The sequence below is a fragment of the Pristis pectinata genome, chromosome 5, assembly GCF_009764475.1.
Source record: "Pristis pectinata isolate sPriPec2 chromosome 5, sPriPec2.1.pri, whole genome shotgun sequence".
Taxonomy (NCBI): Eukaryota; Metazoa; Chordata; class Chondrichthyes; order Rhinopristiformes; family Pristidae; genus Pristis; species Pristis pectinata.
This window is the reverse complement of record NC_067409.1, coordinates 55,580,788-55,595,602: the sequence shown is the minus strand read 5'-3', so window position 1 is coordinate 55,595,602 and position 14,815 is coordinate 55,580,788. Positions and strand designations below refer to the sequence as shown.

General features: G+C 38.8%; 1 protein-coding gene across 2 annotated transcripts in view; it reads right to left on the bottom strand.

Moving 5' to 3' along the window:
* gabbr2 (gamma-aminobutyric acid (GABA) B receptor, 2) overlaps positions 1 to 14,815 on the bottom strand; it is a 692,216-nt gene that overhangs the window by 64,202 nt on the left and 613,199 nt on the right. The gene's annotated exons all lie outside the window — the stretch shown is intronic.

Below are 14,815 nucleotides of genomic sequence, written 5' to 3'. Positions count from 1 at the left end.
GTGCAGGGACTGAAAATTTCAGATGCTTCATTTCACAAAGGGGAAGTGGAGTGCAAAATGGCTCAATTTCTCAATTCACATTTCCAGGCTTGGTAATGAAGTTTTCTCCCCAGTCAAAGCCAACACCAGATTTCAAACCAAATTAAAGTTCTTTCAGTTATAATTTTGGTAGTGTAGATACTGTCAAACACACCGGGGAACAACTAGGGAATTGTCTAAAGTTAAATTTTGTAAAAATTCTCATCTGAACTTAAACATTTTTAGTAGCAAAGATGATCAATGATACAAAGAAATTATGACTGATAAATCCAGTTACACTTCTTTATCAAGTCATAACAATTCCTTAAACATGAACTCTTACATCTGCAAAAAGAGCAAGGACACAAAGCAAAAGCTTGCCAAAGTATACGTATTGTTGCTCTATTTCTCTGTGAAATAAATGAGAAGCGTTGCCTGATGGGAACATAAATGAAAGCTGCAGGTGCTCTTTTCAAAGTAATGATTCTTAACATTATTTCTTAGCCTTTTGTACTGTGATTCTGAAGTCTAGTTTCTACCAATAATATTTCACTACCTAAATATTCTGTAATGCTCACATCTCTTAAGTCAGCTTACTGAACACTGCAATAGGCAGCTGCATTTTAATGTGACATTTATTATCTTAATCACCTAAGGCCATTAGGTCCAGACCACGAGAAACAAATTCATCATTTACATTCTGTGGAAATTTCACATGTCACAGGATATAGACGGAAAGTAACTGATTCATCTAAGATTAGTTACTTTGGGGTCTCTCTGTCTGAGGAGTCTGAGACCCAGAAAAGAACTGCCTCTGCTCTTAGCACCTGTCATAAAGGAGTATGCTGGCAAAACTCCTGGGCACCCTGTGAATGTTTCACATTCAACCCCAGACTAAAGGCTTTTTCAGCAAATGAATCACATTGGAATTAAATACCCTTGCTGCAATTGGCATTTTAAAACTGAATAGCTTTGAAAATCATAGAACCAATTTTGATAAATTTCAGGATATTCTGGGAATGTCATGACCTCTGGAGATCTCCTCATAAGAGCAATGGAATCATATGGCACAGCGGGCTAATGTAGATTTAACAGTTTACACTTTTTATGCTAGGATGCTAAGGCACTGAAAACTTTTAATTATGACTTATAACAGAGTACAGGAACAATGAATAAATTTCTTCAGTGGAAACAGATCTAGGTAGCAATTCAAAAATAGCCCAAATTATACTGTCCTACTTGCAGGGCAAGAATTCAACATTTTTAGAAAGGTTACCCACATTATTTATGAACTTGCACAACGGCCAATGGGAGCCATCTGCTTCTGAGATCTTGTTAGCATTTAAAGAGCTTAAAGCTTCAACTATTTTTGAGTCAATTTGTCCACAAATGTACATGCTTGATTCTGATCCCCGTAAAATTACCCAAATGCAAATTGTGGCAAATGGACACAAACATTTTTTTTATCCTCACCCTCCACATTAGAGCAACAATATGGAGATCAGCTGGTCTTCCTTCACAATCCACTTAACCCATGTATTACATACAGGTGAGCAGGAAGTGGATGAGAAATTGTTGCATATTGTGAAAGGATTTCTGGTCAGATCAACATCAATCCAGACCAATTGTATATATAAAAAAGAATCACAACTAACCCTATATATCATTGAACTTCTCAAAGTAAAACTCTGGCTACATGATTCAGTTTCAATGAAAAATACAACAATTGAAAATACAAAACTTAACATGTGGATTGCAATATCCATTTTTTTTCCTTCTGGGTTCTCCATGCAGCTGATACGGAGCCACCAAAACTGTGCAATGGTGTCCAATGATATGCAACACATGGCTGGATAGCACTTCTGCAATTTTCACCCACACATACAATCAAAGTCCTTGGGTCATTCATCATCCATCATTCCACAGTGCCTGTGATGCCTGCTTCATTCTCAGTGCTGCATAGCCATAACAGGGAGGTTCCCTTTATGTAATTTATTTATCTGGCTCTCCCCGAAGCCATTACTACCATCTTCTTCACAAAGCCTGCTCACCCAATGATCTGCTAACTGAGCCCTTCCTGGATTGCTGACACCCGCATGACTCCCATCCCCAATTCCAAGTACTCAGTCTGCATCCCCAACTACATCCTCTGATCACTGATAATACACCACAACACCCACCTCCATTCCCCAGCACCCAAACCTGGTAATTATCCTGTGGTCTTAACTTCAGAATGTAAGAAATACAAGCAGGGTCAGACAAACCCTTGCGTTAGCAGTCACTATTCAATAAGGTCTTGGCTGATCTGGGGGTTCCATGAGATGGTCCATTCCAATGTGAATGAAGATCCTAGAATTAGTGTCTGGAAAATGCTTGTGAAATTACTGGAGGCTACTGAGCCTGTGTGGGGCTCACCAGACATCACACCTCACATGGATGGAGGAACCTGGAAGAAAAATTGTGGACTTCTTGATCCATATGCCCAGACCCTGACTTTCATGAATGTTTTAATTTTTGCAGAAACCTGATGATATGGTATACAAAAACACCGTGCCTCCTAATTTCCACAGAAGTGCACTTTTAAAATAAATTATTTAAAGATGTTTCTGAAAGTTTCTGGTATTTCAAGTTCTATTTCAGCAACTTATTTGCATGTAACAATAGCCATCACCTCCTGGGTCACCTGACACCCACACATGCCAGGCTCGATGCACACAGCCTATCTTGTTGGCTCAAAGCTTTCTGGATTCCTGTTGTGCAGGGCCTCCCACAGCACAGTGGAGTCCCAGCTCCGGGTTTGCCAGTTGTTACAGCTGAGGATGTTTAATTATTACTGAACATCCCTGGCATCCAGAGGAATTTAAAAACTATTAAAGAACTAATTTTAAAATCATAATTAACATATTTTTAAAAATAAAATGTAAAACTAGCTACGAACACTTATTTAACAAAGAGACATTAAACTAAACTAAAATAATTCTCTGCTGGCGTGAGCATGAAAAATAACCTTTGAACCAGCTAGCCAAGGGTTAAAACAGAGAATTACGGAAATGAAGAAGAGCTTTTGTGCTCAATCAAAATGTTTGTTCCGAAGGATAACACCATAATTCTTTCATGTGGATTCTGTTCCTTTCAATTTAAGACTTGGAATATAATTTTGCTTTATTAAAAGGAAGCCTTAAAATATTTCCAGGTCTATCAGGACATAAAATATTTCAGGCAACTTTGTCAAAAAGTTGAAAGGGCCAATCTGCTTCGCCCTGAACAGCATTTATGGAAAATTAGATGGATGGATTTGCAAGCTCATTGTTGAAATAGTATTTTCTGATTCTGAGTGCGTGTGAGCTGAGCTAACCTGAGTCAGGAAGGTTAATTACCATGCAGATGGCTGACAGGAGAAGAACTAGTCACTGTGCCTCCAGAATCATTCACTGATAGCTTTCATAATGAAATGTCATTGACCCTGGAGTCTGCATATAGAGAGAATGCAGCTGTGATTTCAACTGTGCTCAGTTATTACAAACATAATGATGACTGGGTGGTCTGGTTATGCTACATGCTCATATATTTACGCAATATGAAATGTATGCACAAATTCATGGTCTCTGCATTTCCCCACATGGCCAATTCACAGTTATGACAAGTTTAAAGGAAAGGCGATGAAGTACAAGTGGGTGTTTCGCCAGGAGGTGCCAAACGAGGAGGGAATTGTTACATGCAAGTTAAAGGTGTGGAAAGCATCAGAGATGATATCCACCATTAAATACTCCGGCAATCTTCCAACAGTGTCCCCATAAGATAAATGGTGATTAAAGTAAAGCTGTGAAGACCACAGAGGTCCCTTTACTTTATTTCCAGGATCTGCAGTATTTGCTTATGTATCAGGTTATTGGAAGGTTACCAGCAGAGACTTCCTGATTCGGTAATATATTGTTTGCTCATAACATTTGTTACACACAAACCTGAGGCAGACATATTTTAAAGAGAGATGATAGTTTCTGAGATACGTGGTAACATGTGTCTTTATGTGGTTTGTCCCTACAATTATGTGTGTCTAATTGTAGCAAATCCACAGCTAACATGCAGCTTTTAGTTCTTCAAATGAAATAGACTACATTAGCTGTTGCTTTGCGAATTTTTATATTCTTCAAAACATAGATAGCTGTTCAGATTTTAGGTAAATGGGTAAAGTTCTCCTTGGTCGTTGCATTATCCAGCTTTGTTTGCATACTAGTTAAATAGTTGGTAATATTTTGCTCAAGTAACACTGAAACATCACTAAGATTCACTTCAATGTATTGTATGTCCTGTAGACCACGAGCTTAGTTGTGGGTTTACTGTAGCATCCCATTAAATATTGCAAATTCACAAGCTCTTTTCGGAATTTTGCAAGTTCATAATGGGAATGCCTTTTGACAGATACATAAAGTGATCAAGTGGAAAGGCTAAACAATCTATATTAGAGTGGTCAACATCCATGAAAAAAATACTGATGTTTGTAATCCACACAAATCTCAGATTTTATTGGGGTCTGTTGGTTCCATCTGAAATTAGTGAGCTTATTGTACTTGTTTTCATGAACCAACGTGTAGTTTATGTATAGCTACTTTTCAAAAGACACACACAAACAGTGATTATTTCACGTACATGATAATAAACTGAGTCAAAAGACCATACCGAGAAAAAATTATTGTTGCCAATGTTATGGGTATGTTTTTCATGATTATTAATTTAGTAGGCACAAACCTGTTCCTCTTAAAAAAAGTTAATGCCTTGGAGGTGAAAAAGCACGTCCTTTCAGTGCACTCAAATAGTAACCTCAGCGAGGGTCCAGAAATCAGGCCAGCATTCAAGTATAGGAGCTCCCAGCTTAATGAAATGATTTCCGTGGGTTCTTGTCAGAGCAGAACATCTGTTCATTCTATTGAAGCCTTTTTATGCAGGAGTGAGTGAGCTAGGAAGAAACTTCCCAACATAGGAAGTCCCTGTATCCCTCCCCTCAAAGTTGCCCAAGTTTTTCTTTGGCAGTCAGGTAAAGCAGGCAACCTAAGGATGCATGCACAGGCCTTCCCAGAAAAAGAATCAAGGCAAGTGTCAATTTTGAGCAGGTCTTTCTGCTCCCTCAAAAACCAGCTTCATGGGCAATAATTTTATTTCAAAGTGAGAGGTGGCCTGGCATTTTCACTCAAGGCAGTTGACTGATCCAGAGGTTCTTTTTCCCCACATTTGACAGCCATCCAAGATCTATTCTGGACCTGTGAGTGGATGTCATTGTCATCATAGAAAAAGAACTTCTCCCTGACCTTGCAAACTTCAGCGAGACCAGCATTAGGAGCCACAGTGAGGCACGATGCAGAAAATACCCTGGGAAGGACACACCTACCTTGAATTTTTCAAGTTTCTAACTTCTAGAGCCACATTTTATAGATAGAGAAACAGAAAGTGTCTGAAGTGTGTACCAGACTTTCTAATATGTAGATATAGCTAAAAAGACACCACTGTTTCCATGTGATTTTTCACCAAACCTTCTTTTATGGTTTTGATTATGTTGTTCAGGCATTGCTAAAACCAGTGTAAGCTGGTATATGAATCAGGGGCCTAATTTCTTGTTTAGTTCTGCACACAGAGATTTGACTGTAATGAGCAGGACAGGAAAGGGATTACCACACAATCTGCTGGAGGAACTCAGAGAGGCGAGCAGCATCTGTGGGGGAAAGGAACTGTCGATTCGATTTTTTTATCCCCCCCCCCATAGATTCTGCTCGTCCCACTGAGTTTGTCATGCAAATTGTGTGGTAATCCCTTTACAGTCAAATGTCTGTGTGCAGAACTAAACAAGGAGTTAGGCCCCAGATTCATATACCAGGTTCCAACATCTGCAGTGTCATCTCTCCAGAACAGGAAAAGGGCTGGTCCTGCTCAGTATTTTAGTACAGCACCAACAGTCATTCAAATAAAGTAAATTCTTGATATCTTTTAATAAAATATCTTTTCATGCAATCAGGACAAACAATTATCCCTGGATTCCAGGAATATTTTTCCAGTTCAACTACTATCACCACACCCCTCCAACACTGCTCTCCTCAAAAGCAGGAAATGCCTCTGCAGGCTAACAAGGACTAATAATTTGCATATAAATTGGAAATGAGGCCAGAGGACAAACTTTGGCCTGGCATTGGGCTTCTTGGTTGAGGTGCACATTGCTTGTTTTAACCAGGAAATCTCTGAATCAAAACTAGTTAACAGGCATGTGCAACAACTAGTTAAGGAGGCAAATAGCATTTTGGCCTTTATTGCAAAGGGAGTGTTTAGAAATAGCGAAGCTTTGTTACAATTGCACTGAGTGTTTGATGAATCTACACCTGGAACACAGTGCACAGTTTTGGTCCCCTTCCCTAAGAATGGATTGGGAGGTAGTGCAAAGGAGATTCATCAGTTTAATTTCTGGGGTGAGAGGATTGACCTTTCAAGAGGGGCTAAACAGGTTGGGTTTGTATTCTTCAGAATTTAGAAGACTGAGGGGTGATCTTACTGAAACATATAAGATTCTAAGGAGAAATGACAATGTGGAGATGATTTCACTAGTGGGATGGTCTTGAATGAGGAGACAGAGTTTCGAGATAAGGGGCAGGTTATTTGAAACTGAGGTACCTAGAAATTTCTTCTCAAAGAGGGTAGTGAATCTCTGGAATTCTCAAGTTGTGGAGGCAAGTTCACTGGAAGTAGTTCAAGCAGAGGTAGATACATTTTTGAAAGCTTGGAGGCTTGAGGGCTCTGGGGATCTGGCATGGAGAAGCAGTTGAGGCCTAGGTTAGATCAGCCACGTTCATATTGAATGGCAGGGCAGGCCTAAGGGGCCAGGTGACTACCTCTGCTCCTATTTCCTTGCGTTCTTGTATTCTGTGTTAAGATTGGGCTATTCCTAACTAGCCAATAACAAGCCTTGCACAACAACTTCAGAGTGTAAAGAAAGAAAATTCCTTAAATACAAGCAGTCTGCAGGAGTGACCGAGCTCTTGGTTGCCTGTTATTTCAATTCTTCATCACACTCCCACTCTGATATAACTGTGATCATTTCCATTCCAATGAGGCTCAATGCAATCTTGAGAAACAAGACCTCATCTTCCCTCTGGGCTCCAACTTTAGGTAAGTCACCCTTTCTTTCTGTTTGTAACAGAATGGCCATTTCTGCCTGTCATCTCTCAATGATCTTGGTTCAGTTTTTCCCAGTCTACTAGCTTAGCCTGGCTGCTGGTTACATTCCACAACTTTGCTACTAGCAACAGTTGACACAGATGAAGAAACATAATCTGCCTCTAACTGCTACATTTACTCATTTGGTCTCACCCCTTCGTTCTACACAACCTTCCTCCACCTTCTCTGCAATCAAAAACTAACTTGACTTCTCTTTTTCTCAGTTCTAATGAATAGAGTCAGGTCTGAAACACTAACTGTTTCTCTGTCCATAAATGCTGCCTGACCAGCTGAGCGTTTCTGGCATTCCTGTTTTTATTTCAGATTTCCAGCTTCTGCAGTTTATTATTTTTCTTACGCTGTTCAATGAGGTTCATGCAAAATTTCACAGGTACAGGACAGATGCAAAGAAACTATTTCCCTTTTCATTCTGAGTTTACAGTATGGATAATGAATGAGATGCTCATCAATCCCCCTTGTTCAACGTTCCCAAACATTGTGGCAGTTCAATAGCATTTAAAAATTTAAAAATAATTTGAGCAAGAAGATAAAACCCCAAAATATTCTTTCACACTCAGACTGTATTCTACCCTTAAGCAAGGAAGTTGGCCTGACTTGGATTTAGAAGGCCTCCAAATAATGGTTGCATTGAATTTAACACCAATCCCACTGCTTATGTCAATGTGATCAAGACAAAACAAGAATCAGCAATTGTTTTTCTCTGGGGCTTGTCTAACCTACGTCCCATGATCAGTACGTCTTTTCAGCATTACGGTACAACATAGAGGTGCCATTAGAATATATTTCAATGTGACTTATTGGTGGGCTGTTACCTTACAGCATAGTAGTACATGTAATTCGACTTCAAACTCCTGTGGACTGATCTAAAGGGATACAAGTATGAAACAATGGGATATCACTTGGATATTTGACCAAATCTTGGAGATAGGCCCATTATATTAAACAGACATAACACTGGAAATTCTGGAAACAATGTGCACATTAAGGAATCTTTAAGTGACTGAATTTGAAGTAGCTCAGAGGAAGAAACCAAAACACCTTGTCAAGAGCAGAAGTCTGAAGTGATTCAACCTCTGAACATTGTGACACTAGGGCAACAAGCGGAGGCAGAAACACTCTCAAGGGACCCAGAGTGGAACAGGGGCGGCAGTCCAAGATGGTGCAAAAATGGGTTTTCAGAGAAGTGAGAGTCAGCTCAAGGTAACTGAGATGCCTTTAAAGAGAGGTAAATAGATTAACCTCTACGTGGAGGAAAATTAAGGTATCAGGAGGTAAATCTCATGAGAAAGTGAGATCTGAACGTCCAAGTTGAGAGACCGCAAAGAAACTGGATATCTGGCTGAAATAACTGTGAGATTGTGAAGAACATAAAAGATGTAAAGGGAGCAAAACTGCTGAATATTGAAGGGTTAAATCTTCAATGAAATTCTCTGATACTTTTTGAGAAACATCAACAGAGGGAAGTAAAATAACTTAATGAACAATCAAGTTTTTAGCCTGATTGTACTTAACTAACAGACTCGCTGAAACAGAAGGGGTTAATTCAGCTTCAGTTGGCAAGATCAGTAATCCATGCAGCTTCACTGGATACATGCACAGACTAAAAATGTCATTTCTTATGCCTCAAATCTAATCCTGAAAAGCATTATCACGTGTAAACACATGGCAATGGAAATTCAATGAAGATTAAAGTCTGGAGAATTGTTTGTGACAGACCCTCCCTATAATGGTGTTTGATAGTTTTTTTTAATTCAGATTTTTGCATATGTATATATCTTTGAAATACAAGGTTTTAATATTTATACATCGTGTAGTCATAAACTGATTTTGATGGATGCAGGGTGGTGAAATTAGCACAGATGAACATTGGACAGCATGATATGATGTAGGGAAGATTGTTTTGAATAATTTATTTGTATTTTTTTTTCCTTTACACTCTTCTTCCTGTATCTTACTGGCAAAGGCATTCACAACACATACTAATACAAATGAGACCTGTCTAGAGGACAAATCTCATAACTGCATGTCCAGAATTTGTCAGATCTCAACTGAATTCATACTTGACTGGTGAAACACACATACTATTTAATATTATAATCCATTTAACTATCCAAGAATTTTAAAATCTTCAACCACTTCTTAGATTAATCCATTTAAACATTTGTTGGGTGAAATCTTATTGGACCAGTCCTTCTGCCCAGAATTGACACCTGTAGTCTTTCTATACCCATGCATACCTAAACCAAACACACAGGACGTATGCAGCTGGCCCCAAGCATTCCTGACTCGAGTGGACTGTCGAGTGGTGCAGGACCTTCAAAAGTGCACCAAGGAAGCCCTGCCCCTGAAATCTTTGAAGGTTGGCCAAACTTTGCCAGCAATCTGAGCTCTGAGGGCCATTTACTAGTTTTCAAAATGGCTCTTATGTTTAGAGGCATTTCAAAACCATTAAAATTAAACAAACAAAGATATTAAAAGTACTATATTTTGAAAGAATAAAATATCTTAAAACATAAACAATTAGAGTCACAGAGTAATTCAGCATGGAAACAGGCCTTTCAGCCCAACTCGTCCATGCTGACAAAGGCGCTCACCTAAACTAATTCCCATTTTCCCGCGTTTGGCCCATATAACTCTAAACCTTTCCTATTCATGTACTTATCCAAACTTCTTTTAAATGTTGTTATTGTACCTGCCTGAACTATTTTCTGTGGCAGCTTATTCTACATAAGCACTTCCCTCTGCGTTAAACACAGATCTAAACAGAAAGGATTTTTAAAAAATAGGAACTTGGCAACATACCCACAGATCTGCAGTCCCCTTTGAAATCAATAGGATCTGAGATCCTTTACCAGACTGCTGGAAGGTCAGAGTCATTGCACAGAAACAGATTTTTTGGCCCACAACTCTGTGCCACCATCAAGGACCCAACTACACTTATCCCATTTTGTTACCCCCACATTCTCATCAACTCTCCCCAGATTCTTCTACTTACCTACACACCGGGGGCAATTTATAGCTGCCAAATAACCTTCCAACTCACACATCTTTGGGATGTGGGGAAGAAACTTGCTTCCACTTAAATGAGAAAATGCTGGTGGTTGTATTTGATGATTAAATCTCTATATAATTTTGTGATACAAGAACTCTCCATTTACCTGGATGGCTGCAGCTGCAACAAAAAACTTCAATACCATCAAGGACAAAACCATCTTCTTGACCAGTAGCCCATTCAAATGCTCAAATATAAACTCACTACTGGCAAGTTGCTATCCTAGCTGCACGTCATTCCATCTTGGAAATGGTTTTGCCATATCCTCATCATCACTAAGGGAACTCCCTATCTAACAATATTAAGGGAGTAGCTTCATCATATTGAGTGCAGTGGCCCATGAAGGCAGCTTACCACCACCAGTTCATGAGCATCTGGTAATAAACAGTTAATACAGGTCTAGGCAGCATTCTCGCATTCCTATTGAAGAAGCAGGTGGCTTGAAATTCCTGTGCCCTTAAATTAAAACAAAAACACATGACCTGGATGAATGTTAAGTGAAACCTAGCTCCTCTGGATCCCTGTTCCTCTTCTATTCGACAAAGAATTGTCAGGAGAAAATGGTACTTTTTTTCTCCTTCTGCTAATAACAAGTCAGCTTCATCCCGGCCAGTACCTCAGACTGGAAACTTCGACCTATCTTCCTTGCCTTCTGTTTACAACTAGCATGCAGCACTCTCCATCTCTGACATGCTTACGTAATCTGACATCCGTTTGTACATGCATTGTGAGCGCCATCCAGAATCGGAGTTGACCAATTTATGGAACAGAAAAAGGAATAGTTGGTCAATAGATTAAGTGACTGGATAGTTAATGCTGCAGCAACAATCTGCTGGAGGAACTCAGCAGGTCAGGCAGCATCTATGGGAGGAAAGGAAATGTCGATATTTCGGGTCGAAACCCTACAACGGGCCCTGCAGATTGTTTGTTGCTCCAGATTCCAGCATCTGCAGTCTCTTGTGTCTCCATTGTTAACGATGCATTTGGGCCAGGGCAGAAGGTCTGAGAGAGGATACTTTGCAGCAGCACTCCTCATCTTGCTACATAAAGTGCTGGTAAGGACTACAACGCTTGTAATTTGAGGGCACTGCAACCAGTGGACTGCATTCTCTTTCATAATAATGACCTACCACAGTTGACGGAACGTTATAGCTTTAAGTTGTAATGCATTATATGGTTCATTGAATAGTTTATACATTTGCTGTTCAACCAGCAATTCAATTTATCCGGATATGTTGGAGGAGTTCCTGACGTAGTTATAACATTCTGCTGGCACTGTCCTTTTACCTGGGATTTAGGGGTATGTCCAGCTTGGATACAATGATTAGAGCCCTTTATATTCCACTAATAAAATCAGTGAAATCATTCCATAATAGAAAATGCTACAAATTGATTATTAATTTAGTGTTATGATTCCCCTAGATCATAAAATGTGCTAGTGATGTTCTAATTAATTTAGTTTTAGTAGCAATATCACACTGAAGTGTCAATATTCCAGCTCTCATGCATACCTCTCATTAGCTGGTTTCTCTTTCACTTCAGTGATTTTTCTCACTTTAATTAGTATCCCAGTAAGAGGGGGTACAAAGGGGATCTGCTGTTAAATAGGGTGAAGATGCAGACACACCTAGGTTCAACAGAGTAAAACACATCATCTCTCTCTAACAGGTCACTGGTCATTGACCAAAAGAGAATATTTATCAACTTCTGCTTCAGCAACTAGCCCACGAGAGTTTCTTTTCCAGTGTGATAAGTCACTTTTCTTATGTATTTCTTTTTCACACAGTATTTTTCAGAAAGAAATCAAAGGTCTGAATTTACATCTTTCACAAACCTGTGATGTCCCAGACCAGGTCACTGCCAATTAATACCATTTGAAGCAGAGCCACTGTTGCAATGTAGAAAACACAGCAACCGCACAGCACACCAAGCTCATACAAACGGCACTTTGATTACAGGCATATAATCTGCCCTTTTGGGATAACTTCCCTTCTTCACAATAGTGTTGTGGAATCTCTTAGAGAGAAGCGATGTGACCTTGTTTTCATTTGAAATATGACACCTATAATGACACACTGGAGACTTGGTCTAGATTTCTGTACTCAGGTCCCTGGAGAGACTCTTGAGCTCTCATCCTTCCGATTCAGAGACAAGGATGCAAGCAACTGAGATGCAACTTGTACTTTGAAGAGACTATATTTACTCCTTTTTCCAGCTGCTCTTTTTTTCTCCAATGAGAAATGATTTGTGGCCATCATTACTGCAATTTCTTCAGTATGGCCACTCATGTCACAGAAATCAACATTAATTTAGCGGCACTTAGGAGATTCCACCCAACATGCAACCGGATACTTCAATGGGAACAGGCTTTCATAATATGGAAATTAATTATATATTATTCAGTACTAATAGGCTTTGCCCTTATAGGATTTTCCTTGATAGACATTGCAGCATTGCAGAAATAATGAATTTCTAAACATTTCAAATTTCATGCTGCAGATGAGTTTTGAAAACTTAAATACATCAGGTTCAGGAGAATTTGGATCAGTTACCTTGCCAGCTGTAGCCATCTGACTTATTTTGGAGGCCAGCAGCATAGTGGATGGCCGATGTATTACAGTCCATAAAACTGGGCACAGTAAACCTGGTACTAACTTTGCCCAATGGGAACAAATTATATGAAAAAGATCCCTGAATATGTTTTAGCATCCTCATCAACATATTCAAAAGGCTTTATACCATGTTTTAATTGATTACTTGGTAGGTCTGAATACCCACTCAACATACAATCAGAATTAACCTTGCAGATTGCTTGACTCAGAAATTGGTCATTTTGCTCTTTTCTCATGGCATACAAGCAGGCGCACAAGTTCAATTTTCTCTCGATCATGTCCTTTGGATGCAGCTCTAAAATTACCATTAAGACGTTGATATTTTGAATTACAATCTATAATTCAAAGGCTTTGGTACATTTTACAACATTAAAAGATGCCATAAAGATTCATATTTAAGCTGTTGTTGTAATCCTGGAATGTTTTTTCTTTGGGTAAATGACAATACTTGGATATTTTAACATAAAAGTGTAACCCTTTTATTGGTCTGATATTTGTCAGTTTTATCCAACATCCCTTCAAAAATTGTTGATTTATCCATTTTAATCAAATTTTATAATAAACAAATGAAGCAATTCATTGTCTTTTCATGTTTGATTCTGCTGTGGTGTTCATTTATTATTACAACTATGCTTTACTTTGTAGGTGGAGCAAGTTACTGTACCAGTCCAATTGCTATTTCTTCGTTCAGTGAGCCACAAAACCCTGGGAAAGTGGTATAATCTCTGGAGATTTGCCACCATTAAGTCTCTCCATTCACAAGTACATATTTAGGCTTTTATATATCACTGGGTATATATTTATTCTGATACACTGATCTGAGCTTTAACCTCCTATCCAGTCCATTCCTAAAACTGTCTTTTGGTTGATAGATTTGTCCACTTCTGGTGATACTTCAACCCAATCCCTGTAAAAATATCTTATTTTTGAGGATCAATTTTTCAAATGCTCAGCTTGCTAACATGGCTCTTTCAATATTTATAAGCTTTATCTAATCCTGAACTCTTCCAATTTAACATAGCTCCTTCACATGTTTCCACGCACCAATTATTCCAAAGTTCTACTGGCTGCTTATTTTGCAATGAACCATTTTAAGATCGACTTATTTTAAGATTCACCTTCTCTCTCCTCTGGGGATTTTTATTCAAACTAACCTATACATCTCCCACAATCCATTATAAATATAGGGAAGTCTTGAAGTTTCCAAAAGATAAATTAATTTATACTTCTGGCTATCTCAACAATTCAGTAACTTCCAATCATCCTTCCACATTCAACTGACAATAATCCTGTGTAACTGAGGACAATCTTGTAATACTGGTTGCAAGCTTTATTGCTTAATTTCCTTTTATAAATTGGGCCTATTAAAAGTATGCATCAATTGGTTTTCTCTCAGCATCATTTTCTTCCCATTTTTGACACATATTTGAATTGAGTGAACATTCTTAAATGCATGAGAATAGGTTTGCAAACTTTAATTCAAATTCCTGTTTTTTTTATTATACCCAGAAATATAATAAAGTTTAAACAGTACAAAACTGAATCAAAGAAGTTGGCAGAACTAAGAACCATGCTTAAAGAGCCGTGGAGTCACACCACACAGAAACATGCCCTTCGGCCCACCTTGTCCATGCCAACCATCAAGTACCCATCTATACTAATCCCATTTACGAGCACTTGGTCCGTAGCCTTCTATGCCTTTACAATTCAAGTGCTAAGTTGTTCTTCTAATTCTCCACATTTTCCACCTTATATTTATACTTTGGTTTTATTTCCGATTTTGATCATGGTTTAACTATTCAGAGAGCTTTCCACAGGTAGTTTGGCTTCTTCAGATTATAGTTATGCTTACATTTCAAATTATCATTTGCATCCACCCCAGCACGAAACGGGTGTCAGCCCAGACTCCAACACTTCC